This window comes from Mus musculus, chromosome 1 (assembly GCF_000001635.26).
Source record: "Mus musculus strain C57BL/6J chromosome 1, GRCm38.p6 C57BL/6J".
Taxonomy (NCBI): domain Eukaryota; kingdom Metazoa; phylum Chordata; class Mammalia; order Rodentia; family Muridae; genus Mus; species Mus musculus.
The window spans coordinates 120,856,858-120,884,367 of NC_000067.6; the positions used below are offsets into that span (position 1 = coordinate 120,856,858).

General features: G+C 43.5%; 1 long non-coding RNA gene across 1 annotated transcript; it reads left to right on the forward strand.

The window, feature by feature from the left end:
• The first annotated feature begins 794 nt into the window (after nucleotides 1-794).
• Nucleotides 795-17,437, forward strand: Gm34584. The gene is made up of 4 exons (XR_387339.3): nucleotides 795-2,392; nucleotides 3,458-4,020; nucleotides 15,806-15,998; nucleotides 16,895-17,437. It is a non-coding gene; the product is annotated as a predicted gene, 34584 (long non-coding RNA).
• Nucleotides 17,438-27,510: the final 10,073 nt, after the last annotated feature.

The window sequence follows — 27,510 nt, forward strand, 5'->3', positions numbered from 1 at the left end:
GCAGTTCCAGGATCTTCCTCTCCATCTCTCTAGCACTGGGATGCATCTTAGGCCCATAGGCTTGCCTCTTCCACTTGGGTTCTAAGGAACTGAACTCAGATCCTCATGTTGTAAAACAGGCATACACTAAGCCATTATCTAGGTCCCAACAGTACAATTTAAAAAATTGTATTTTTTATTTACCTGTTGTTATGTTTATTATACTTATATGTGCCTGGGTGACTTCATATATGCCAATGCTTACAGGAGCCTCTGGAGGTCAATGGAGATTAGAAGCTCTAGTGCTGGAGTTACAGATGCTTGTGAGCCACCTGATGTGGGTGCCGGGAAACCACCCAGGTTCTCTGCACTAGTAGCACACACTCTTAACTGCTGAGCCAACAATGTAAACTTTTGACAACAGCAAAGCCATATAGCACACCCTATTACAGGGACACAGTGTAGCTGTTGAACTCTTTGCTAGTGAAGGCTTCTCTATTTGATCTGAAAACAAAATGTGCTGTCCAGTGTCAAATAAAAACTGTCACACTTACCTGATGGCAAGTCGCTCTGCTGTAAGCTTCATAATATCAGTCCTGGAAGCAGCCTGGGCATTTGCTGCTAGGTGGCCCTGGTTAACATCCCACGTGGACAGATTCTCAATAATTCTCTAGGAGGCATATGTTATTTTTAAAGTGGAACTAAAATTATTAGTTTTTTTTTCCTTAAAAAAAAAAGCAGAATTTTCTTGCCATCGCATTGAGATAGGCAAGCTGGAGGGCTTTGTCTGAGAGTTTAAACCACACAGCAGCTTGTTCATGTCAACAGGATGGCAGATGAGTCTAGACCATGCAAATGCCAGGAGAAGAGCCAAAAGGCAAAATATCTCCGTGCCATCTCACACACCGAGAGCCCCCCAGAAGCCTCTGGGTTTCATTTCCTCCATCAGGAGCTCAGATAACAGCAGCAGAGACAATCACACACGAGTTAAGAATGCAAATACAGTTCTCATTCCTTCTTATGCTTTCTGTGCTGCTGGGGATTGAACTCGGGACATGTAATATCCCACACAGATACTCTCTACTACTGAATTACATCTTCAGCCTGACATTTTAAGGAAAAACACAGAGAAAAATGGTATCCTATTGAATAAATCCTGGCTCTTCAAAACAAACTCATTTTGAAGTAAAGGGTGTGGCTTAGTTAGTGGAGCGCTTTCTAGCATGCACGAAGTCCTGGGCTCCATCTCCAACGCTTCGTAAATCTGGCATGGTGGTACATGCCTGTGATCCCAGCATTTTGGAGGTGGAGGCAGGAGGCTCAGAAGCTCCAGGCCATCCTTGGTTACACTGAGTTTGAGGTTAGCCTTGGCTATGTGGGATTCTGTCTGAACTCTGCCCCTCCTATCCCCACATGGTTTTTATCACTCAAAAATTTCTCAGCTCTCTCTTTGGGGACTGTCCCATGAGTGCAGCGACTCTAGCTTGTAGATTTGGTCAGCGTTGTCAAGTCTGGGCCTTTTAAAATGGATTGTGAATTTTTCCCAAAGCCATTTAAAAAAAATTCTATTTGGAAACTGGGCAATGACTTTGGGAGAGCTTTGAGTGAAAATAAAATTTGAATGGAGAGGCCAGAGGCTGTTAGTCCCACAGAGTGAAGAAAGAAAAGGGCCTTGGAGATCTTGAGGCTAGGTTCGGCCATGAGATCTTCTGTTGCCTGGGCTCTCTCTGGCTTGGCAGGGTGCTTGTCTATACTCGTGTGTATATGTTTGCAGAGAATACTAACCTTTTACATACTAATGGATGAGGCTGGGAGAGATGGTTCAGTGAATAAGAGTGCCTGTTATACAGCATGAAGATCTTTGGTGGAATCTCCCGCATCATGTAAAAAGCTGAGTGGCCTGTATATATGCTAACCACCCCGCATGGTGGAAAACAGAGACAAGGAGCTTTCTGACACAGTCTAGCTCCAGGTTCAGTGAGAGGCCTGTTCTGAAGGACATAAAGTAGAGAGTGACAAAGTAGGGCAACTATGCCCTCTTCTAGCTTCTTCACGCACACGCGCACACACACACACACACACACACACACACACACACACACACACACACACACACTAGGACTGGAGTATTTACCCATTTGAAGTCACTGGATGAGAAAGAAAGATATTGCACCAGACTCTGTCTGTTCTGGAGGAGATCCCAGGGCCCATCTCTTCGTTATCCCTAGTATTAGCATAACCAGAGCCTACACAGGAAACAGCCGTGCCCCAGCCTGTCCACATTTTCATAATGAGGTGGGCAAGGTCCTGAGGGCAAAAGGTCGACTTCTGGGCAGAAGGAAGATGGATCTGTCCTCCTTGGGACTCAGCTGCCTGCGTCACCTGAAGCAGACAGACCTGGACTTTGTTACAGGTAAATAATTATAGTTGTATGTGCCATAAATATCTCACTGAAGGGGCCATTGCAAAAATTGAGATTGTATCTCCAAGCAACTGTCAGATGGCTAGAATAAATTCTGAGGGCTCGAAATACAGACGCACCTTTTCTATCATAGCTATCTCTCGGTCTAGACTTCCAGACTGCAACTTGACAGAACACCTAGGATGCCTGAGAAATTAAGGAGTCATGACCAAAAAAAAATTACATAGTATTGGTGTTCCGTGGTTTGTGTCTTCTTTATCTCTGATCCTGGAAAACAGGAAGCCCTCGTGGACTGGGGCGGGTACGGGGCATGGGGTGGGGGGCACAGGATAGGGGCAGAAATATTAAAGGCACAGGCAGATCCCTGGGAATTTCAAAAGCCAAGGCAAGGAGGCCATAAATCTCAGACCCAAATTGAAAGCCCAAAGAGGTCAGCGAGCTACAGCCAACCTAATATCTGTAGTTCTCAGGGCCGCAGTAAATCTGACACTGCTGCTTCTTGGCTCTGCTAGCTTCTGTGCAGCCGGCACTTCAAAAGCCTCCCTCAGGTCCCTTTGCAGTCTCCTGATTCTCATTGGGCCAGTTGGGTGAAGCAGGCAGGATGGGGGTGGTGATGGTGATGCTCTGCTCTCTCTTTCCCAGCACCATCTGGGGGCCATATTTAAACACTCATAGCCTGGGGCTTAGGAAGACAACTCAGAGGGGAGATAGATGGTGTGCCCCAAGGCTTGACTGAAGGAAGAATCAGCCTTAAGAAGGGCAGCAGGGGAAGCAGATAAGATTCATTCTGGGAGGTGCTGGGACTTTGGATTTGCGTTTTCTTTTGTCTTGTTCTGTGGTACCAGAGACCTCTTGGTGTGCTAGGCAAGGGCTCTCACACCGAGCCACCCCTCGGAGTTTTATACTTCAGTCTTTGGAGGTGTGTTCAACCTAAGGCCAACATGCACCCAGCATAGCTATTAATACAGTCCAACACAGTTACAAATCTACTTAAAACATTTTCCTTTTTAGTATGTCTGTCTGCCTGCCTGATTTTTCTTCTCTTTTTCCTTTTAGATAGGCTCTCATGTAGCCTAGGCTGGCCTGGAACTCACTAGGGAGCCAAGGGTGATGTTGAACTTCTGAGCTCTCTGCCTCTACCTTGTGAGCTCTGGGATTACAAGTGTGCACCACCACAGCACATTCAATGCAGTGCCGGGGATGGACCTCACAGGTTTGGCCACGTTCAGCCATCTCTTTACTGACAGAGCTACATCCTCAGCCTCTACGATGAGATCCTTTTTCATAATTACTTTTTATAACCCAGGTGCACAGTTTTTAAGTGTGAACTGTTCAGTAACAAGTCCTGCCATACAGTTGGGTATATCTGCAGTTTAGGATATCTTGTGTTGTTGGAAAAGAACTTTCCTTTTTGAATGTGAAGAAATTGGCTGAACTGCCAATTATAATTTAGTTGGATGCTTGACTCGAACATTCCCCTGACTGTTGACTTCCTGCCATAATGCGTAAGCCTGGGCCCATCATTTATCGTCTGTCTACGTCAAGGTCTAGATCAGACATTTTATCCATTGCTTCACCACCCACCCCCATGGCTCTGCTGTGAAGACACCCATGCTCAGGTGAGTTGGCTCAGTTAAGGTCAGACAGTGAGTGGAAAGCAAAGCCAGGATTCAAATTCAAGCCTCCAAGAAACTGAAACTTTCCCTGTGGTCACCACTCAGCCACAGTGAGTCTACTGTGATCAGGCTGCCATTAAATCTTTCAATGGATAGAAAAATAAGCCAGAAGTGGATCCTAGGTTTGGAAAAAAAAGAAATGGTCTGAAAGTTGAGATTTGACATGTCTATAAATAATAGTGATAGAAAACAGAGTATGATAAATGTCTCATGAGGTAAAAGATGAAGAGGTTTGGGGAGGCGATCATTTCTGGAGAGTATGGACTTTGGAGCCAGGATCTTGAAGCATCATTGGGATTTGGAGCGTTGGCTCCAAGGGGGGAGAGCTTCAAAGCAGAGAAATGGCTTGTTCAAGCCCAGCAACAAAGGCATGGGCTGCCCTTAGGAACTTCTGAAACCCTCTATGGAAGGAGCCAATGCCACCAAGGTTCAAGGAAGCTCACAAATGAAGCTCGGACGTGACTTCAACAGAAGAGTTTGGGTTCTTTTTCTCATCATGTAAGCAAGGAGAGTTACTGGAGACTTCTGAGCACATGATTTAGAAAGCTTACTTTTGAGGTAGTGTGGAGGATAAATTGGAAGAGACAGAAAGAGGATCCAGGAAGCTGCTGTGAAAATCCCATTTCTGAGGACATGACAAGCAGACTATGTTAGACTTCCATATGTCCTTTAAAAAGTATTTGTGTGTTTATGTGCAGGAAAGTGTTTGTGTGCATGTGTGCATGTGCAAATGGAGGCCAGAGAACACCTATGCTATCATTCCCCTGGTGCTATTCACCCTGTATTCTATAGAGTGTCACCTTCCAGCCATGACCCAGATGTAAGGGGGGGGGGGGTCCCATGGAAAAGCCATTGATTTTATCTGCTTGCCCTTGAGTCTCGGTAAGAACACTTCTGTTGCTGTCACCAACTGCTATTGCTGACATCAGAATCCAGCTTTGTTGGCCTTCAAATGTGAACTGAAGGCTGGTAGTTTATTAAAAACCCTCAAAGGAGATAAGAATGGATCAATTCGCATTCTTCTACGTGCTAACTGCCAGTTGAGCCAGCACCATTTGTTGAAAATGCTGTCTTTTTTCCCACTGGATGGTTTTAGCACCTTTGTCAAAGATCAAGTGACCATAGGTGTGTGGGTTCATTTCTGGGTCTTCAATTCTATTCCATTGATCTACCTGTCTGTTGCTGTACCAGTACCATGCAGTTTTTTGTTTGTTTGTTTGTTTGTTTTTATCACAATTGCTCTGTAGTACAGCTTGAAGTCAGGGATGGTGATTCCACCAGAGGTTCTTTTATTGTTGAGAATAGTTTTTGCTATCCTGGGTTTTTTTGTTATTCCAGATAAATTTGCAAATTGCCTTTTCTAACTCTGTGAAGAATTGAGTTGGAATTTTGATGGGGATTGCATTGAATCTGTAGATTGCTTTTGGCAAGATGGCCATTTTTACTATACTAATCCTGCCAATCCATGAGCATGGGAGATCTTTCCATCTTCTGAGGGAAAGAGCTACAGAAAGTACCTAAGGAGCTGAAGGGGTGTGCAGGCCCATAGGAGGAACAACAATATGAACTAAGCAGAACCCCCCGAGCTCTCTGGGACTAAACCACCAATTAAAGAAAACACGTGGTGGGACTCATGGGTCTAGCTGCTTATGTAGCAAAGGATGGCCTAGTCGGTCATTAATGGGAGGAGTGGCCCTTGGTCCTGTAAAGGTTCTATGCTCTAGTATAGGGGAATGTCAGGCCCAGGAAGTGGGAGTGTATGGGTTGGGGAGCAAGGGGAGGGGGGAAGGCATAGGGGATTTTTGAGGGGAAACTAGGAAAGGGGATAACATTTGAAATATAAATAAAGAAAATATCTTTAAACAACAAACCCTCCAAGCCTTTAGCACTAGATTGGTACTGCTAAGAGACGTAGATTTGTGTACCAAACAGCCTCCTCAATGTTAAGACAGTCTTCATTTGACTACCCTGGCCTACACTGTGCACGACTATGTAGTAAATCCTCTTTCAATATATGTTCAACCTTTTTGTCATTTCTGTAGCTGCTTCTCGTGAAGACATGGTGTATCCCTGCAGGAAGTGGCAGATGTTAAGGAGAAATAGCAGAGGGTGTACAGTAAACAAGGGACAGGAAGTGGCAAAGGTTTAAGCTCTGTGCTGACTCTAATGATTTTAGCTGCCTTTACATAAACCATCTTCCATATCTGTGGATTCAACATCACTGCCTCCCAAATTAGGAATAAGACATTCTCAGTTTGTCCAAATTAGGGTATAGATGGATGTATGGTGAGGACTATTCAGGTATGTTGAATGCTGTGTCTCTCTCTTCCTTTCTTCTTTCTTGTCTTATGTGTTTATGCACATGTGCGCATGTGTTTTTGCTCATGTGTATGTGGTTGTATGTACCTATACATGTGCAGAGGCCAGAAGAGGACTTTAGGTGTCTTTCTCTATAACTCTGTGTCTTATTCCCTTGAGACAGAGTGTCTCTCTGAACCTAGGACTTGGGCCCATACATAACATATAAGCCTGCCTTGGTCAGGGAATGCACTAAGTAGCATGAAGACTATTTGTAATGTGTGTAGAGAGTTAATTGGGAATCAGAAAATGTAATATAGAGTCTCAGGTCTACACTAGCTTGTGAGATCATTAGTAATCCATTTCTTGCCAACCTGATGTTCTGCTTCCTGGTTTGTTTTTGGATGGTTAAGCTGTACCCCTTCTAAGTATGAGGACCTGTTTCTCCATTCCACAGAATTACCAGACTCGTCTGGTGTGGTGTGTGATGATGTTTTAACTAGTACTCCCATAAGTAAGATGGTGGGGTAAGATTACACACTGTGCAAACACAAGGACCTGATATCTTCAGCACCTACATGAAAATCTGGTTGGATTGGCAAGAATAGGTGCATTCCCTCAGCTGTAAAGGGCAGAGACGGGGTTACTGGGTTTTGCTAACTGCTGGTTCAATAAGAGAAAAGCAGAGAATGAAAAAGCAGAACAGAACAGAACCTCTTCTGGCTTCCTCACATATATGCACAGGTGTTTGCACCTACACACACATGCACATACAACACATACACACCCCCCCCACACACACCACAGACATACACATATGAAAAGAAAGAGTGAGCCTATATTATATCAGCTATGCAGACCATGGCATGTATGTATGACTTAGTTTTACTATGAAAAACTATCCTGACAAAAGCAACTTAGTGGAGAAGGGTTTATTGTCACTCACAGTTTGAGGGTCCAGTCCGACATGGCAGTGGGAACCTGGGAAAGCTGGCTACATTTTATCCACAGTCAGGAAGCAGAGAGAAATAAATGCTGGCCCTCAGTTTGCTCTCTTGTTTTTACTCACTTAAGACCCAAGCCCATGAGATGGTGCTGCCCCCATTTAAGGTGGGTCTTTACACCTAAGTTAAGACAATCTAGAAATTTTCTTATGGTTTGTCTGCTATGTGAATCCAGGCCCTTTCAAGTTGACAATCAACATTAACCATCACAAGGCCAAAGTGTCAAGATAGGCCTGCCCCCACCCCCAGCTGCATGTCTTTTACCATTAGGAAAGGTGTCTGAGCCTCATTCAGAGCTCACCACCTCCTTATTTCTAAACAGTCTTAACATGGTTAGTTATTTGGTGTCACAGCATCCAAAAGGAAACTCTGTAGACGGAGAAGACAGCTAGAAGTCATATCCTTGAGAATCAGCAGACTGACTCAAGCTAGAGAAATGGAAAAACAATATGAAACTCATTAAGAATTAGGGAGCTGCCACATGGATTTTTAACACACTTCAAGTTAGGGACCATTGACCATTGGGGCAAATATTTTTACACAGTCTAGTTATATTCATCTCCCTCTCTGGCAGAAGGTTAGCTCATGTGAAAGCCAGAGAAATCCAGGACAGTTAAAATCTTGGCGTCCAAGAAAGAAGAGTTGGGTTAACTGGATGCAATGCAAGGGTTTGTTTCAAAGAGCCAAGTTGTCAAACCTGAGATCTGAGGGGGAAACTCACTTAGAAAAAGCACATGTACAGCCAAGGGATGAAGTCTCCTGGAGACTGTTCATGAGATTCAACCAGACATACTGACTGACATTCGAGCCATGACCTTGGATACTTATAAAAATGAATCACACTGGGGCTGAGCAAATGGTTCAGATGGTAAAATGTTTGCTGTATTAGAAGAAAGACCCGAGTTTGATCCCTAGATCCCATATTAAAAACCCAGATGTGATGGCATGTGACCATAACCTCGGTGCTGGAGGGGCAGAGAGAGGGGAATCTCTCAGACTTTCTGGCTAATCTGCCTAGCTGAATTGGCAAGCATCAGGTCAGTGAAGAGATCTTTTCTCAGAAAAAGAAAGTGGATTGAGCCTGGAGAGTGACAGGGAAGACTATCTCTGGCTTTCACATGCATAACAACACACATGTAGATCCATGAATACACACACCTTCACATGTATGTATGCACATGCACACACACACACACACACACACACACACAGCATTTAGCTCTAGTGTCCAGGATAGCACTCCTGGGGATGTCTTATTGTTGGATCTGGGTCAGCACTTTAAGTAGGAAAGTCTTCACTGGGTTTAAAGCCTCAGCTGCTATGAGAATCACCTGGAAAGAGAATAAATTATGATGGCCAATAAGTATATTAAAAATAAATGTATATATATCTCATTATGTAACTTTAATACAGTTGCTCATGTTGTGATGACTCCCAACCATAAAATTATTTTCATTGCTACTTTGCAAGTGCAGGGTTTTTTCTACTGTTATGAATTGTAATGTAAATATCTATTTTCCAAAGGTCCTAGGTGACTCCTGTGAAAGGGTCTTTTAACATGCCCTCCACCAAAAAGGGTTGTGACCCATAGATTGAAAACCACTGCTCTAGAGAACCCTAACCAATTAATACTGAACCGAGGTCCTCAGCAAGAGAATCAAATGCTCTCAGTCACTGAGCCATCCCAGTTGTGTTTGATGAAGAACAATATGTGTACACATACAGCTATACATGCACAACACTTAGATGTATGTTTCCCCATACATCTATCTATACATATTGAGAAAGCCCTGTTCTCCATGTAACTTTCAATTCCAATTCTATCCTATTAAGACCAGTCTATGCTTCTCCCTTTCATATTAAAATATTTTAATTAGTTAATTTCTTTATTTGTGTGTGTGTGTGTGTGTGTGTGTGTGTGTGTGTGTGTGTTGTGTGTATGTGTGTGTGTGTAATTCAGGTTATCAGGCTTGATGGCAAGCACCTCTGCCCATTGAGCCATTTTGCCTCCCCTTCCTTTCATTTTTTTATTTTTTTATTTTCCTCCTTAACAAGCAAATGTGAGATCCTATTATCTTAACTATTTACTGATTGGGAGTAGGTAAATACCAAATATTTATTCCTCTTGCATAGAGCTATTCTCTTGTCATGATGACTGCCCCTCTTCCATAATGTCTGTCAAACCCATCTAGGCTTTAAAATTCCACATCTGCATGGGGCTGCACCTCCACAGGGACATCCCTCCCAAGGAGCCCCTCTTTTCTATAGGAAGTTCAGTAAGACTTTTAGGGCACCCCAAGCTACAATCAACCTTTGAAGGAGTCCAGAAGCAGACCAACTCCAATACCCCTGTCACACTAAGTCATTTGTTGTGGGGAGGCCATGGGGACAGAGATAGATGTACAAATGGTGGATTTCAGAGTGCAGGTGATTAGTGGTTAGTGTGGTTTTGAAGTGAGACATCTCAGAGGATACATCTCCTGGCCAACCCTGAGCAGGAAAGGCAATCCTTCTGAATGTGTAGGTTGATGGTTGGCCTGTTTCTGAACAGAAGACCTGTAATGGTATGTTTGAATGGAGAAATGAAGAGAGAGATTAACAAGGGTACAACATGGCACACTTCCTTTGCTGTGGAGATGGTTCAGTAAGTGATAGGCTTGTCTTGCTAAGGACCTAAGTTTGATCCCTCGGTATCCATGAGAAAGCCGAGTATGGTGGTGAGTGTTTACAACCCAGCACTGGCACTCAGTGGTGCACATCACTTGGTGCGTGGCATACAAGGTTGACCTCTGGCATCACAGGAAATATGTAGACCCATGTGTGCATGCGTGCGCGCACACGCGCGCGCACACGCGCGCGCACACACACACACACACACACACACACACACACACACACACACGAGTGCTTGCACACACACACACACACAGGGGTGGGTGGGGGAAACCCTTCCTTTCAGGGATGACCTGTAGAACTGTCCTCTGAGGTTTCAAGGACCACACTCACCACTGGGCAGCTGCTGCACTGTGCTTAAACCTCTGACTTCATGGCTTCCTCCCAACAGGTTACTGAATATGGCAGGGGTTCTGAGATGGGTCTCTTCCTGGACTCCTTCAAAGAGGGCCATGGCCTGAGATATGCTAAAAAGCCTCTCCAAAGCCCTTTTAGCCTTTCTAGTTGAAGTAGCAACTTGTGCCTTCTTAGCTAGCTTCACCTTGGTGTCTAGAAACTTCCATTTCTAGGCATAATCAGATCGTTCCATGGCCGTTTAAGAGTAGTATGACTTAGTAGCAATGTCAACTGATTAAACAGAACGAAACAGAGGTGAGTAGGTCTCTCCATAATTTAAGGGGACAGGGAGTCTTGGCACCTCACCTGAGATCCCAGCCATTACTCCTTCCTCTCATTCTCCAGTTGCAAATGATCTTGGAAGAGTCGGGGTTATATAGGAAGTTAACTGAAAGGGAGACTGCATGATGCATTTTTTTTAATGAGATCACAGTCTATGATGGGCTTGGACTTGGTGGAGACACACAGCTGTTTGGGGATCACAATGATCTTGAAAATAACCTCTTACATGTGCTGTTTAGGTAAGCCCAGTGATGTCATTGGTTGGCCAAGCTGGACTTGATTGGCATCTACTTTTGTCTCTCATCAATGTCTTATCTGGGGGTATAGATGTTTATGGCTCCCATGTTGGAGTTAGTACAGGCAGCATCTGGTTGGGAATCAGCCAAGTCAGGTTGTTGACCTCTACTCCCCACTCTTACCAGTAATTCGAGGACAAAGGGGATCTTACAGCGTGTGTGTGTGTGTGTGTGTGTGTGTGTGTGTGTGTGTGTGTGTGTGTTAGAGAACAGCTTGCAGAGATTGATTCTTTCCTTCCATCAGGTCGGTCTCAGGTCCTGAACCAGGTCATTAGATTTTGGCAGCAAGCTCCTTTACCCAGTGAGCCTGTTGCTGGTTCACAGCGCTTACATTTGGAAAATAAGCATACATTGTATGTGGGTTTATAGTAATATTCCAGAGTACCCTGTGGACCTTGCTGGGTAAAGGTAAACACTTAGGGTCACACAGCTCAACTAGACTAAAGAGCAGAATATTTGATTGACAGTGTCCAGTGCTTTCCTAGCCTGCAGTACTACATCTATGGTCTATGTGTGCCTCTCCCCAGGGTCTTTGGCTCAGCTGTACTGACTCCGCCTCCAGCCTCTGTACCTTATGAAAAAACTTGCTCTCCTGAATCATCACTTTACCTACAAGACATAATTTTATTCTCCTGCCTCTGATTTCATTATCTCTGTTTTGTCACTCGATCTTGCTTTTTTTTCCTAGCAGCTTCCAAAGGATTTACAATGAATGATAAGAAAGGAATTATAAGACCAAAAAAATAGAGAATAATTAAATGTCAGTCATGGCCATGATAGAGTGAATGGGATTCGGTATCTCACTATTTGGGGCGCTGACTAGGTAATACTCATTAACTGCTGTTATTCCTCACATTGGGAGTTGGGCTGCGAGTCCAGCCATGTGAAATGGAGCATGCTCACCTTGCCTCCCCCAACCCCACGTGCTACAGAAGGGAAGATAAGCATCTCTGGGAGAGAGACTTCTGAAATGAGATTGTTTATGCATGAAGGAGTAAGTATTAATAGGCAGCATGCATTCATATGGTGAGTGTTTTCTGGTGACGGGAATGGAAAGTGTTATTTCTCTATTAAATTAAATATGGAGGCTACTGGATTAGGCATGCCAGGCTGGCATGTCCGCTTGGTTTCTTTGCACACACATTTCATTCTCACGCCTGATGTCTCTGCCCGAGTGTCTCTTGTGTGCCTGGAGTCATTGCTGGAGAAAATCTGATTGACTAGTAAGCATTTTTTACCTGCCTCTGGGTCTGTTTGACAAGCAGGGACAGGTATGTTGTCCACTGTGCTGCGTCTGCTGTCCTGAGCCTGCTTTGGGGCCATATCACAGAGACGAAATAAGTAAAGCAAGCAGGAGAGCTCTTCAGTGCAAGCGAGCTCAAGTAAGAGATTTATAGAAAGAAGCCAAGACTGTAGCATCCCCAAGGAGAGGGATGAGGATTATCGTTGAATTGGTCAGGTCTTTGCCTTGCAAACATGACTAGAGTTCATCTCCATAGCCATTGTCGAAAAGCCAGGCATCATGACAAGTGCTTATAGTACCAACTCTGGAGAGGTGCAGACAGAAGATCTCAGTGGTCAACAGGCCGGCTAGATTGATGACTTCTACACCAAAGAGAGAGTGCTTCAAAAATCAAGGTAGTTGATACCTGGGGAATGGTAACTGCATATAAATATATATGCACACATGTACATGCATGCACACACACAAGTGTACCTGCACACAAGTAACACACACACACAACTCAAAGACAATAATCCTAAGCACCAGTTTGACACTCATTCTATATTCCCTCATATCAAAGAACTTGAATAAATGACAAATGACTTCAGGCTCCACATAGCAGAGTTTTTCATTTCTGGAATATCTATGTGTTTACAAAGCCCTTTCAAAAACATTGTCACCAGAAAGTAATCACCACAGTGGCAAGTTTGGCCTGGTGTTTATTATTTGTTTAGTGCCCTTGGCTCCTCTGATGGTGTCTGATACATAGAACATCATCTTTGATACATATTTGGCTAGATACAGAAATGAAGGCATTGGCTCATGAGGGCTGATGTTTATATTAGTTATTTTTCTGTGCTGTGATGAAATACCATGACCAAAAGCAAGTTACTGAAGAGTTAGCTTGCTTCAAGGTTCCAGAGGGAATCTGTAATGCGGGTAAGATGTGGCAGCAGGTAGCAGGAAATTTGCATACAGGAAACAGAGAACAGGCAAGAAGTAGGACCAGGTTATGCACCCTCAAAACCTGCATCTCTTCTTCCAGAATGTCTTCTTTCAGCTAGGATCCATTTTCTAAAGATTATATAACCTCACCATCAGCAGTACTAGTTGGCCACCATTTTTTTCTACCTATTTGAACCCAATGGGGACATTTCTCATTCAAACCACACCATTTTATGTTCATGTTACAGATCATGACAACTAAGGTTCAGATACAGTGGTGACCTAACTGCACTACAGCCACAAAACCATCTTGAGCTCAGGTGCCCTGAGTCTTGTGTAAGGGTTTTGTGAGATTAGCTTTCTACTTTGAGTGGATCTCTTTGTCTAAAAGTTGGTGGCCTTCTCACCAGAAACTGAGCATGTGTCTGTGCATCTCTGGTCTTTCTCAGCTGCTTATCTCAGTAGAGTCAGACTCAGGGAAGCAGAATGGTCCAGATGACAAGAATGTAGTTTTGTGTGTTTGTGTGTCTACCGTATGGCATATCTCTTTTCCTTTTGTATTTATAACTTTTCATGTTGTTGTTGACCAAACATCCTTTAAAAGCAGCTTAAACAAAGGAGGGTTTCTTTTGGCTCACAGTTCAAGAGTACAGTCTATCATGATGAGGAAGTTGTGGATGCAAGGGCATTGTCATATCATGTCACATCCAGTCAGGTGGCAGAGAGCAGAGAATGCTTGTTCTCAGAGGACTTTCTTTGCTTTGTTCAGTCTGAGACACCAGCCTCTGTCACGGTGCTGGCCCATCAGGGTGGGTCTTTATTGCTCTATTAAGTTATGGAAATACCCTCATAGATGTACTCAGAGGAGTGTTTCCATGGTGATATTAAAAACCATAAAGCTGATGATGAAGATTAAGCACCACATCTTCTGTGGGTTCCTCAGGTCTCTGCAATACTTCCACTACATGGATGCCCTCTCTTTGTCCCTCACCCCTTTCTTGCCTCAGATGAGACCAAAGCTATGTTGAGTGGCCAGGAACATTCTAGCATCAGCAGCTTCTCACACTTCCTTTCTCAGGGTTACTTGCTGTTTTAGAGCATCCTCAACAGAGAAAACCATTCAGAAGTGTGATGGCTGAATTTCAGGCCCTGAAATAAGAGCTAATCTTGGAGTAAAAGAGTCATGTGAGTGAGGACCGTGAGGACCGTGTGTGTGTGTGTGTGTGTGTGTGTGTGTGTGTGTGTGGTGTACATGTGGAGGCCAGAAGTTGTTGCTGACTGTATTCCTCAATGAGTTACCACCTTGTTTATTGAGGGAGAATCTCTCACTGGCCTGAAACATTTTGATTCTGCTAGCCTGGCTGCCCACAAGACCCAAGGATCTTCCTATGCCAATCCTTCCAGTGATGAGATTTAACTTAGGCACAGCCCCATCTGGATTTTGTACCCTGGTGAGTTCTGGCAATGGAAATCCAGTGCTCATGCTTGCACATAAAGCACTTCAATGGTACAGCCAGCTCCCCAAAACTATATGGGGGACTTATAGTAGCCTAAGAACAATGGCCACAGACCATGCCATATTATGTCCTACACAAGCAGCCCAGTCTGCTGTTGGCAGCTCAGAGGAGGGCCATTCCTTCAACTCTACCGGACCTCACCTCATTTCCGTATAACAAGACCCAATGCACTGTCGTATTTTCACAGCATCCCCCAAAGGCTTACAAATGGCTTGGCTGGGGTAGCAATGTTGTGTTTCTATATAGCAAACAGAAATGATAAAGACAAATATTCTCTACTGGACGGTGGTGTGGTAGCTCAGTTATAGAGAACTTGCCTAGCGTTCACGAGGCCTGGAATTCAATCCCCAGCATCTCACAAACCAAGTGTTCCTGTAAGACCTGCATTGGGGAGGTAGAGGCAGGAGGATCAAGAGTTCAAGGCCATTCTCAGATATAGAGAAAATTTGAGGCCAGCTTGGGCTATAAGAAACCCAATCAACAAAGAAAGAAAGAAAGAAAGAAAGAAAGAAAGAAAGAAAGAGAGAAAGAAAGAAAGAAAGAAAAGAAAAGAAAAGAAAAGAAAAGAAAAGAAAAGAAAAGAAAAGAAAGATGGATAGATGTTCAGAAAGATAGTTGAAATGACTGACAAGAGCCTCCTAGGTCTGAGATAAACAGACTATAGCTTCTGATAGCCCTAGTTGTCTCTCAGAAGTCCTGTTCTCATATAAAGTCTTCACTATGACACGATGCCAATGCACTGTCACCTGTCTTTGTGGTCCAATGTTACAGGCAACTGAAGATGCTCCAAAGAGTCTTGGATTCCACTCATCGAGCCACAAGCATTTCTTTTCCAGCTCCAGGACATCCTCCAAAGCATAAGAAGCGATGAGAATTTTAAGAATGCCACAGTAACATACACATTGTTAGCAGGACTCAAATACGAAAGCAAAGATCTGTCTGCTTCCTCTTCGTCTATCCATATTGCTCTGTGTGCCAATTTGTCAGCCGTCAGAAAGCTCTCCAGTCTCCTCTAATGTTTCACGCTAGGTTTGTCCAACAAGAGTAATAAAAATAATGACACCATTATCCCTCTTCTCTCTTTGTTTCCAGCAAATCCCTTGCAGGTTTGAATAATGAATTAAACTCGCATTATCCAGATTCCCTTGCTCTCGACTTCCTCTGCTGGCTGGACTGAAGCTATTATCCCATTGTCCAAAGACTGAGCAGCCTCACCCAGTGCATTGTGCGATCCTGAGATTTAGATACAGTCCATGGACAGAATTTTCGAGGGTACAATTTCAAGGTATGGAAGAGAAAATTAGTAGCCAGTGTGGTGATGAATCCAGAGCCCGGTGAAATATTAAAGATTGCATTAGTAATCCTTTTGGAACAAAAATAAGTAGACAACAGACTTAGTTTTGAGTTGGGCATAAAAAGGCTAATTAATGTTATTGTATTCAGCTGATTGACTTCAAGACTATTAAATCATTATTTCATTGTCCAAATCTCTGCTTCCTTCAGGCCAAAGAAGCCAGTTCATGAAAAAATTTATAGTCCATGTTCTCTTCTTCTTCCTTCTTACCAACTAAAAACAAAAACCCATTGCTTCTAAGGAGACCCATTCATGTACCTGAATTTATTTCCTCCCCTCCCCTCCTTCTCTCCTCTCTTCATCCCTTCCATCTTTCCTTCCCCCTCATTCTACTCTCCTTCTCCCTCCTTCCTTCCCTCCTTTCCTCCCCCTCTCCCTTCCTTCCCAGAGTCTCACAATGCAGCTCAAACTGATCTTAAAATCTCTATGTAGTCTCCCTCTCTCTCCCAAGGACTGAAATTACAGCCATACAGCATCCTAACCAGTTTATGTGATGCTGGGTATCAAACCCACAACTTTGTATGTGCTAAGCAAGCATTCCATTAGCCAAGCTACATTAGCTGAGCTACAGTTTGGGCCTTGAACCTGGTTTCTTCCACAGCTTAGTTCCCATCTTTGAACATGTCTTTCATTGTTGACATTTAATATACACCTGGCTTCAGAAGCAAGCAAATGTAAATGTGGAGAGGACCCTGGAGACAACAGAGTACAGGTCTGGGAAGTACTGCAGAGGTCACACTGGTCATTGGTTTTCATCTATATTTGGGGTTCTATCTCCTTTTCCTCTTTTCTCCATCCTCACCTCTATTTTCTTCTCCCTCTATCAGAGATCTGGCTCCCTATTCCAGACCACAGACCACCAGTCACAGAACTGAACCAAGTGAGCCTTCTCCTACTCATTCTTAAACAAACAGATGCAAGATGTATTTAAAGTTGAGTGTGATGATTGCTTCCAAGTCTTTTCTTCTGATGTCCCAGGTACCATTTAGTAAAGACGAATGTTGAGATGCTCCAGTTATGGTCAGTTTAACTGCTAACTTCATAAAACCTGGAATCACCTGGGAAGTGAAAGTGTCTAGATCAGGCTGGCCTTTGGGCATGTCTCTGGGTGTTTGTCTTGATCATTAATAAAGGAAGACCCATCTTGAGTGTGAGAGCCACCATTTCATGCACTGGGTCCCAGAATACATAAGACTATATAAGAGTGAAGAAATCTAACTGAGAAGAAGCACAGATCCATGTGTTTATTCTCTCTGTGCTTTTGTAGATGTGATATGATTAGCTGCTTGAGTTCCTGCCTTGATTTCTCCTAAAAAATCTTCTGGATTGTGACAAGAAGTAGAAGCCAAATAAATCCTTTCTTACCATAAGTTGCTCTTGGTCATGATATTTTATCCAAACAACAGCCATGCAACTAGCAGAGTGCCCCAAATAAATTTCTCACATCTTACTCTGACCTTCTGTGACATGGCTCAGTGGACATGATGAGGACAACTGCCTCCACTCCCTGTGTTTCTGCAGCTTTCACCAAAATACACACTGGGCAAGGATAGTGCACTGATGAATTTCACCACCACATATCCCCTTGGCCAGACATCCTTGAATACCAAACAACCACAAGCAACAGACACTATATTGACTCTGAAATCTAGTAATACTGTAAAGTGGCTGAAACTATCTCTAGGAGTTTCCTTCTCTGCTTTACTGTCCATTTCTTTCCTGGCCAGCTTACAAGTCCAGACTAGTAAGACTTTCCCATAGTGACTCCTGAAGAATAATAGGACTTCAAGACACAATCGAAGAGATTTTGTTGCCATTCCAAGTGCCCCGAAACCAATGAAGATTTCTGAAGTATTACTACTTAGTTTTCTGGTGTCTGCTTCTACAAAGGTACACCTTGATTCTAAAGTCATCTGGATAAGCCTCCATTTGGGGGTGCTAAGAACCTTTTTAGAATGCCAGAAACCAGGCCAAGCCAAGGAGGGTGCTTGATACAAAAGTCAAAGGAGATCGGCCATAGTGATTTGTCTAGAGCCTCATGCAGATTGTTCTTGTCATTTTTAGAGAAGAGGATGACTGGGTGGTCTCCCGATATACCATCCAGACCCAAACCAAGATAACATGAGTAGCAAGAGATTACATCATGACATGGTGTGATCTCCATCTTTTGGGTTCCACAGCAGCTTGGCTTTCCACAGTGCAAACAAAACCAATACTCTTAACTCCTTGCTTGTTGCTTATTTCCCCTTAGAAAAATAAAATGAAGGGGGAAGAGAAAAAAGAAGAGAAGGGGGACAGACAGGAGGAAGATGAAAGGGAAGAAGGAAGAAGAAGGAACATGGAGGAAGAGAAGCCTGAAAGAATTTTGCCTGTGTTTGTTGGCACAGTGGCATGCAATAGCATGAAATTTTTATTTTATTTTATTTTATTTTATTTTATTTTACTTTACTTTGTATTTTCAAAATCAATGGTTCTATTATCCCTGCATAAAGCAGAGATATGATACCTGAATATCATATGAATGAATATGAAACTAGATTGGTACTTTGGAAAGAAATTATTAAACAGCTAGTGGGTTTATGGGCTGGACCTCCTTTTCTTATAATGGCAACTTCCTAAAGACAGGGATGTGGCTGGTTGAGGATCCTTCCATGGGTTTTGTGGGCAGATGTCACAGTGGGTTGTGGAGAGATTGGTGGGATTTGGGTATTTTTCCAGATGTAACAGACATCTCCAGCTCTCAAATGCACTGGATTGCTACCAAGGAAAACCATCCCACTGTGGTCTTGGAAGGATGACTTTCCAAAAACTCACTGAGAATCAGTCCTGGATCTAGAGGCATCAGGGACCTGAGCTTGGAAGGTTGGGCCCTACTAAAGTGGCCAAAGTTTTATACTTACAAAACTTTATCTCAACCTCACTGATACCCTGTCTCTAATCTCTGTATAGAGCTACCCTGCTGTGGTAGGGTAGGACAGGCAAGTGAAAGGTGGCACTTCCTCAAGCCACTGTCACCTATGGTGGGAAATGGAATGAACTCATTTCACATTCATGTCTTGGTAGCATCCAGGTACTCAGGACTGGATGTTCCAATGGTCTCTGTATTTAGGAAGCGTCCCTCTGCAGGAGAAACAGACAGGGACTCAGGTGAATTCAGAGCTTTACAGGAGGACAGAGGTAAGTCTCAGGTATCTACTGGTGGAAGCCCCTAGAAATGTCAGTCTTGGTTTGGAGGCAATGAGTGTAAATCTCTCTGACCTGTGACCCCAGTGGTCTCAAAGTGCTCATTTATCTTTTTAATTGCTTATTAATTTGTGGTATGTGTGTGTGTGTGTGTGTGTGTGTGTGTGTGTGTGTGTGTGTCTGTCTGTCTGTCTGTCTGTCTGTCTGTCTGTGTATGTGTGCCTGTCTGTATCTGCATGTGTGTTCACATACATGCATGTCGAGGACAGGTGTTAAAATGGATGTCCTCAGTCAATCTCCATCTGACTTATTGAGTCAGGGTCTCTCACTTGAACCTAGAGCTTGCTGACTCAGTGAGTCTAGCTAGCCAGCTTGCTCTGGGAATGCCTTGTTTCTACTCATCTTCACACATATGTCTATTCATTGATTCACCTGCCCCCCAGCCCCTGTTCATTTGTCTTGATGGATTGACCCCACAAGTGTGTTCAACTTTTTGATATTGTGACAAGTTGTTAACTACAAAGTATATGATAAAAATCTGTGCAACTGAGGTACCCCCCCCCCCCAAAAAAAATCACAAAATAATTTCATAATTAAGTGACTTTATGATTGTGCAACATCCATAGCTATGCTGGGATACATGTGACCCATGCATGGGTTGTGGCTTGGGACACACCCACCAGTGTAAGAGAAGACAAGATAGAGGGAAAAGAGAGCTCAGTCTTACTCTGTTGGGAATCTCTGTCAGCGCCACTTAAAGTCTAATCTAACCAGTGCCAGACAGCTGTGCCATCCACATTTGTATGTGGTTTAGGAAAAGCTGGAGTTGGCTCTCTCAGCCACCATCTTATCCCCATTTATTTGGAAAAGTTAGGAAACTAAAATAAACTGTCTGAAAGCCCTGACAGCTAGATAGAAATTAGACCGTTAATCTAGTACATTCAGTGTGATTTGAAAAATGCCAGGCGGTGAGGATATTGAGTCCTATCAAAGAAGGCTGGACAGAGGTGAGAACTTGTAGTGACCTCGATCTGTGGTAGAGCATCTCACAACACTGCCATGGCAGTGAAAGTCATTGGTGGTGGCAGCAATTGACAGCAGGAGACATGGCCACTGGGCCATAGCTGGTATGGGCATGGTACTAGATATGCTCATTTAGTGATGCTTCCTTCTTGTTCTGCCAGCTCTTTCACATATTTATAAACAACTCTTTCACGGTATCAATTTTCTGCTTAAAAGACCTAGGGTGTTTTCTGCATCTAAATACTGCCAGTACCTACTTTAGTCAAGGTCTCTGTCTCATTGGAGCCACTTGAGGTCAATCAGCCTCTTGGGGTTTGCATGAGATTCCTATTATCTGACATGTGCCCTTTACTGGACCATAACTCAAATTCATCCCAGGCATATTCCTTTCCATTCTCCTAAGCTTTAGTACCTAAGGTACATCATGATACATCCTATTCTCCTTGACCAACTTAATTCATTTTTCCCTGTGGAAACCTTCTAGGATAGCAATGGCTTAGTATACACACCCAAGAATATAAAGGAGTTGGCAAACTTAAGGAAGAAAACTCTACTGTGAATGTCAGTGGAAGGATGTACCTTATCATGGAAATTTTCTGGACTCTAAGCTGTGTTTCATGGAACTCTCCACAAGCTTGGTGTTTGCTGCAGAGGGAATCTGCACTGAGATATCAAATAAACAGCGTCCAGTCACTCTGATTGGCCCATTTCTTCTAACTCTCTGCCTCAGTCTTGCTGGTATTATGTAACTATTTTCTCCAAGAAGAAGAATTCTCTAGGAGAAGGAGGTGGTAGGCTGATAAGATTCAGGAACTAAAGAAAACACGCAAGTCCCAGGAAGTAAATAAAACTTAAAAGAGTCAGGAAGCAAGGCTCCCTTCCCCAAGGTTATATGAGCAGTAACAGCGGCCGAGACTCTTCAGTCCAACTGCCTTCAAATGCAGGGTTCTCAAGGCAAGCAGCTTTCATGAGTATCCTCCCATGCAGGGGTGGACTTTTCTGTTAAGAAGCTGCCTTTGAGTCACCTGTGCTCCTGTAAATAACCCCAAAGGAACACTGGTTCACTCTTCTAGACTTGGGTAGAGCCATTTCTTTGGTCTGTTTTGGGTACCATATCGCATATTGATGTTTGTTCATATATACCCAGAAAAAGACCCACAACAGGTATGGACTCTTCTAACTTCTACATAGAAAATCTCAGATTCTGGCTTCCCTGTTGGGCCTGGCTAGACAGAACAGCTAGTTGCCCTAGCCCAGGTCGGTACAGGCATAGGACCTGTTATATATTGTGTATGACTCATCTTACATGAACCTGCTATCTGTCCGCTATTCCAATGAGGCTCTAGAAAAATCCTGGAGAGTGTGGGAACTAAACTTAAACACTAAAATACTCTTCCCTTTTAATTTGTTTTAAAATGAACTGCATTAAACATCTGGTTCAATTATGCTTTCCATCCCTGGAAAGGCGACAGAAAGGAAAGCTGGAAGAAAGAGGTGCCAAGTTCCCTGTGGGACTGGGTAGGCTGCTATTAACTTTACAGGCTGAAAGGCTCACCTGAAATTCATCTTCCTTCACCCCCTCAACTCATTCACTTTCAAAAAAATCTATTCATGGGCCTTGGGGCTACCAAGTAACCTTCCAATCCCTTCTGGGCACAGCAACAAGCCAACACAAGACAAGAATCCTGCTTAGCAGCACAGCACCATCTCTGTCCACAAACCCTGGGTTTAGCCTCCCAAATAAGTATCTTTTCACTTTAGGAAGTGACTTGGCTCTGCTAGATGCCAGGGTTCTCAGCTGGGCAAGCAAGACTTCAGTTAGTTTTGAAGTTGGAATAGGAAGTATAAAGAACACATTGCATTTGTGGTATCAGTACAAACAGCTCTGCGAATGTATGATGGGGCACGTTCTTCATGAGAGGCCACAGAAGTCTGTTCTGAGGTGATGTTAACACTGCCCCCTGAAAGTAAAGGAAGAGATGGTATGAGAGTGAGATGTTCCTGGACCTGAGAGTCTGGTATTTCTGAAGATGTACATAAAGATATTCAAAGCTTCTTTGCAGAAGCAAAGAGAAATGTAAGGGGGTGGCAACAGAAGTGGGCAGGAACAAGTGATGTCCTTCTTTGTTGGTTGAGGAGGTCTTGCCCTGTATTAATAGCCACAGGGAAGAATTAAGTAACATAGAACATTAAACATTGTGTGCCTGACAGGTGGTAAGGTCTCAGAGTAAGACAATTCATGGTATTCACAGGAGACATTTCCCAGGACTGGGAAATTCACAGTGTCCTTCAGAAGTAGGGTAGAACGAGAGGTTGCTGTGTAACAATTGTCCTCCAAATTGAAATGTTCCACTTTGGAAGGAATCTTATGGAAATTTAGGCAGTCTTTAGGAAGACTCCTTAAGACATGGAAAATGCTGGCCCGGAGAGAAGTGACTGTGTACTGCTCTTGCAGAAAGCATAAGTTCAGATCCTAGCATCCATGTCAGATGTCTCATAATCACCTGTAGCTGCCGCTTCAGGGAGATATAACAGTTCTGGTCTCAGGAACCTGTACTTTCTGCACACACCTCCTCATTCCCCAACTCAGACACATAACACAAAATAAAAATTGTTAATACAATTTTAAAAAGACACACAACTTTCAGGAACTTACAAGATTCACAAGACAACCCCCTCCCTCTGATCTTATAACGAGCTGTAGCTGTCTCTGAGATGTCTATGTTCCTGTAAGTCCTCCCTCACCCATATATCTAGAAGTCAATCCAATACACTCATTTCACTGAGTTGGACTTTCGAGCTATTCTTACTTTGGTCTGTCATAGTTTTCTATCTGAGGTGAGTAAATATGTGTGTGCACATCCTCCTATGAGACACCATACAACAGAGGCACATCTGGCTTGAGAACCAAGTGTAAATGATAGTGCAGAGGTGGGTACACTCGGAGAATCTATAGAGATAAACAGTGTGTCTGAGGATCTGTCCTCTGAGGAGTTAAGGAGATGGCATCTCTCTGACACTTCCATTCCCTAATCATGTACTTATAAGTCTCTTCACTAAGTTTTATTTATCTGTTCAAGCACATTGTGAACCATGAGAGATGTTGCAGTATAAGACATCATCAACAGTATGATTACGTCAGAAGTCTCCTCAGAGACAGAACAGTCATATTGTTGAAGAAAACTGAAAGCCAAGAAAGGCTTCCTTTGGAGATTATAATACAATTTTGTCATCCACAGAGTTTATACTCAAGACTCACAGAATCATGTTGCAATTATAGTCACACAGAAAATTTTCCCGTGATGTTTTAAGAGAGTTTATGATTTTGTGTTAGGGTGCATTCATGCTGTGGGTTAGATGTGGCTGGTTGGTCTAGAATCATTTTGCACACTAGAAGCAGAACCTGGCTGAACTGGTATGGTGCCTTTATATCCTTTTCCAGTCTAGCCTTCCCAATATGGGAACCCTACCGGGGTTTCCCACTACTTGTTTGAATGAAATATGAATCAAGTGAGAAAGTTTTATGTTTCTGTTAAATTACAAACATCACAATCCACCTGCTGTAGTTGGTCCTTTGTCACTTGGTTTGCTTTTTTGTTGCTCTGATAAAAGAGAAAGAAAGAAAGAAGGAAAGAAAGAAAGAAAGAAAGAAAGAAAGAAAGGAAGGAAGGAAGGAAGGAAGGAAGGAAGGAAGGAAGGAAGGAAGGAAAGGAAGGAGGGGAGGGGAGGGGAGGGGAGGGGAGGGGAGGAGAGGAGAGGAGAGGAGAGGAGAGAAAAGACATGACAAGACAAGACTATGATCAAACACAACCTGGGAATGAAATGGTTTATTGGGACTTAGACTTCCAGGTAACATTAATAATGAAGGGAACTCAGAGCAAGAACTCTATCAGGGACCTTGAGGCAGGAACTGAAGCAGAGGCCATGGAGAAGCACTGGGGCTTGCTGACTTTTGTTGTTCTGAAATAAACCCTATGGTTTGCTCATCTTTCTTTCTTACATACTGTGGGATCTCTTGCCAAGGTATGGTACTACTCACCGTGCAGGGGCATTCCACATCAGTCATCAAAAGAGAAAATGCTCCTACAGGCTTGCCTACAGGCCAATCTGATGAGGATATTTTCTCAGTTGAAGTTTCTTCTTCTCAGATGACATTAGCTTATATCAAATTGACAAAACACTAACCAATACAGGATGTGACCAGGATTTCTTTACTAGATGTGTACCCAGTTTGTCTCCCAAAACATGTAAATGTGTGTGTGTGTGCATGTGTGTGTATGTGTATATTTATGTACATATTCATGTGTGTATATGCACATGTGTCCATGCAAGGATAGACATCAGAGACTGACATCAGAGGTTTTAATCACCCTGTACCTTATGTTTTGAGAGAGCACTTTCTCCATGTAGCTCACACATTCAGCTAGTCTAGCTGGCTAAAAAGCTACAAACATCTGTCTCCTATCCCCTAGCAATGAGGTTACAGATATTTGCATATTTTCCTGCCTGGCTTTTACATGAGTGTTGGGGATCTGAACTCAAGCCCTCATGATTGTGTGGCCAGTACATTATAGACTGAGCCATCTCCTCTCCCCTCCTTTAATGGTGGAAAGATGCTTTTTTTGCAGTTGATTCAAAGTCTTCACTGGTTTTTGTAAACTAGCTGCTTGGCTCAGCTCTTCAGGATCCTGATAATGCACACAGAGGAACTCTGCTAGAATCCTTTTATAGGGGACCTTCATCCTTTGTATGAAGAAAAGCCACTGTAGAACAGCAAAGGAGAGTCTTGTCTCCTCGCACTGTAGCTGGGTAGTAGAGCACCTGCTCAGCTTGTCCTAAGCCTTGGGTTCAGCTCCTTACACCATAAAAGAAGGTCTTCATAATGAAGATGAGGTGGATTTCCAACTAGTAAGTGTTTGGAATCTGGGAGTATCTGTGTGCCACATGTGGGTCCCAGCTCAGCATCTGGCAGTGGAGTCAGTAAATAGGTACAAAAATGCATCACTCACAAGTGCCAAGCGAGCCAGTGCAGGGACAGGTAAAGGGACAAGGCTGTCGAGGTGGTCTGACTTGTGGTCAAATCCCAGCCACTGCTCTAACTCTAGGGGAGTTAGTTACTGGGCTGGGAAGATGGTGTGCAGTTAAAATGTTTCATATTCAAGTGATGGGACTGGAGTTCAGTTCCCCAGAAAACTACGTAAATGCGGTAAGTGCCATGTGGGTGTCTGCCTGTAATTTTAGCCTTGCAAAGTGGAGACAGGAGAGCCTCAGAGCAAGCTGTCTAGGAGCACTAGCCCTGCTGGCAAGCTTTGAGTTTGATTGAGAGAATTCTCTTCAATTAATAAAGCAGAAGGTAGATTGAGGATGATATCCTGCTTCGGGCTTCTACATGCATGCACACACATATGTACACACACATGTGTACATATGTATATCACACATACATGCACATGGGAAAGGAAAGAAGAATTTGTACCTGGTACCTCTGGACTAGGGAGGTAGGCTTGGTGGTCCAGTGTTTGTCCAAAACTCACAAAGCCCCCAGCACTGTGTAAACCAGATGTGGTAGTAGATATGTGTGATTTCAGCACTTGGTAAGTTGAAGTAGAAGGAGCAGAAGTTCAAGGTGGTCATTGGCATTCTACATTGTGAATTTGACACTAGCCTGGAATACATGAAACCCAGTCTCAAAAAAAGGAAAAGAAAGTTTGGCGCCTTGAGGGGCACTTGAGATCATTAAAGTTGGCAGGCTGACTTTAACAGAGCCGATCCATAATTAGCTATAATTGCAGAGTAATGCAAATAGATGCTCATTCACATGCATTCCATCGAAACACTGAATCTATATTCATAGTCTGGAAAGCAGGTTTAGCCTGCTGCTTTCTTAGAAGACATGTCTTTTTCATATGGATTTGATCCGCAGTTATCCTGAGGTAGCGTTCACCTTTGAACATCAAACAGAGAGAGTCAAAGACATTGCCACTGCCAACTAGTCCTAGACATGGAGGGTTGGGTAAAGATAGGAATGTTTACAGTGCTCTCACAATATCCAGCCAAGTGGCATGTGCTGTCCCTGGCTCACATCTGGCCTTTGGCATGTGAGCAAATGGGCTTCTTTCTCACTGGTATCTGTGTGTGAGTTACTCTGTGACTACCTGTGTTCATGTATGCTAGAAAGAGTTTTGCACAAAGCGCTGCACTGGGTTGGAATGTGAGTGTGCTGAATGGAGCGTATTTGAATTTCATAGGCCGTTGTCACAGCCCAGGCTGGGGCCCTGAACTATAAAATTGATGAAGGCGCAGTCTGAATTAATCAGCAAATATATACTAATTCATGCTGACCTTTTTTCAAGCTGCGGCCTTTTATCACTCACGGTAGGTTTTAACACTGGCCTACCGAGTGTTATTACAAAGGACTCGCCGGTCTGCTATAATTATATAATGCAAATGACATTTGCTGTTGTGTTTGAGCTTATTCCCTCAGATGTTTCTTTCTCTCTTTTTTTTTTATCACACTTCTCACACATCTGTGTCCCCGCCACGGCTACACAAGCTCCTCCTTTCCCAGTCCCCAAGTTACTAGCAGTGTCTGTCCCGACTGTCACACAGACAAGGCCTGCTGTGAAGATCCGGCGGGTGTGACATGTGCTTGTGACACAGGTTATGCCGACAGCTGGTCGGAACAGGTGTACACTGATTCCACGTCCAATGGCAACACACATTTGGCTCCCACCCAACGCACAGGCATGAAAAACCTGTTCTCTTCACATTTCTTTGGAGACTGATTGACTGTGCTTTGACACAGCACACTGTGACTGTAAGTTCCCTGGTTCTCTGGCCACTCAGAAGTGTTCCAGAGAAAAAATTCAGACAAAACATCCATGAATTATTCATCTGCCTGTTCAGGAGTGGCATGGGGGGGTGGAAGCGCCTCCCTTTAAAATCTGGAAGGCGCAGTGGACATATTTGGGGTCGCAAAAATCAGCAAGATGGATGGCTTTGAGACAGAAGAAGCACCTGTGAATATTTAGATACTGAGATGATTTAGAAGCCAAAGCATCACTTTTAAAGAGGGGCATGGGGTTAGGGAGATGCGTCAGTTGGTAAAATGTTCTTGTTGTGCAGCATGAGGACCCGATTTTGATCTCTCAAAATTCATTTAAGAAAGACCGATGTGGCAGTTTGCATCTGTATTCTCAGCCCTGAGAAGACAAATACAGGAGGATCCTTAATGCTT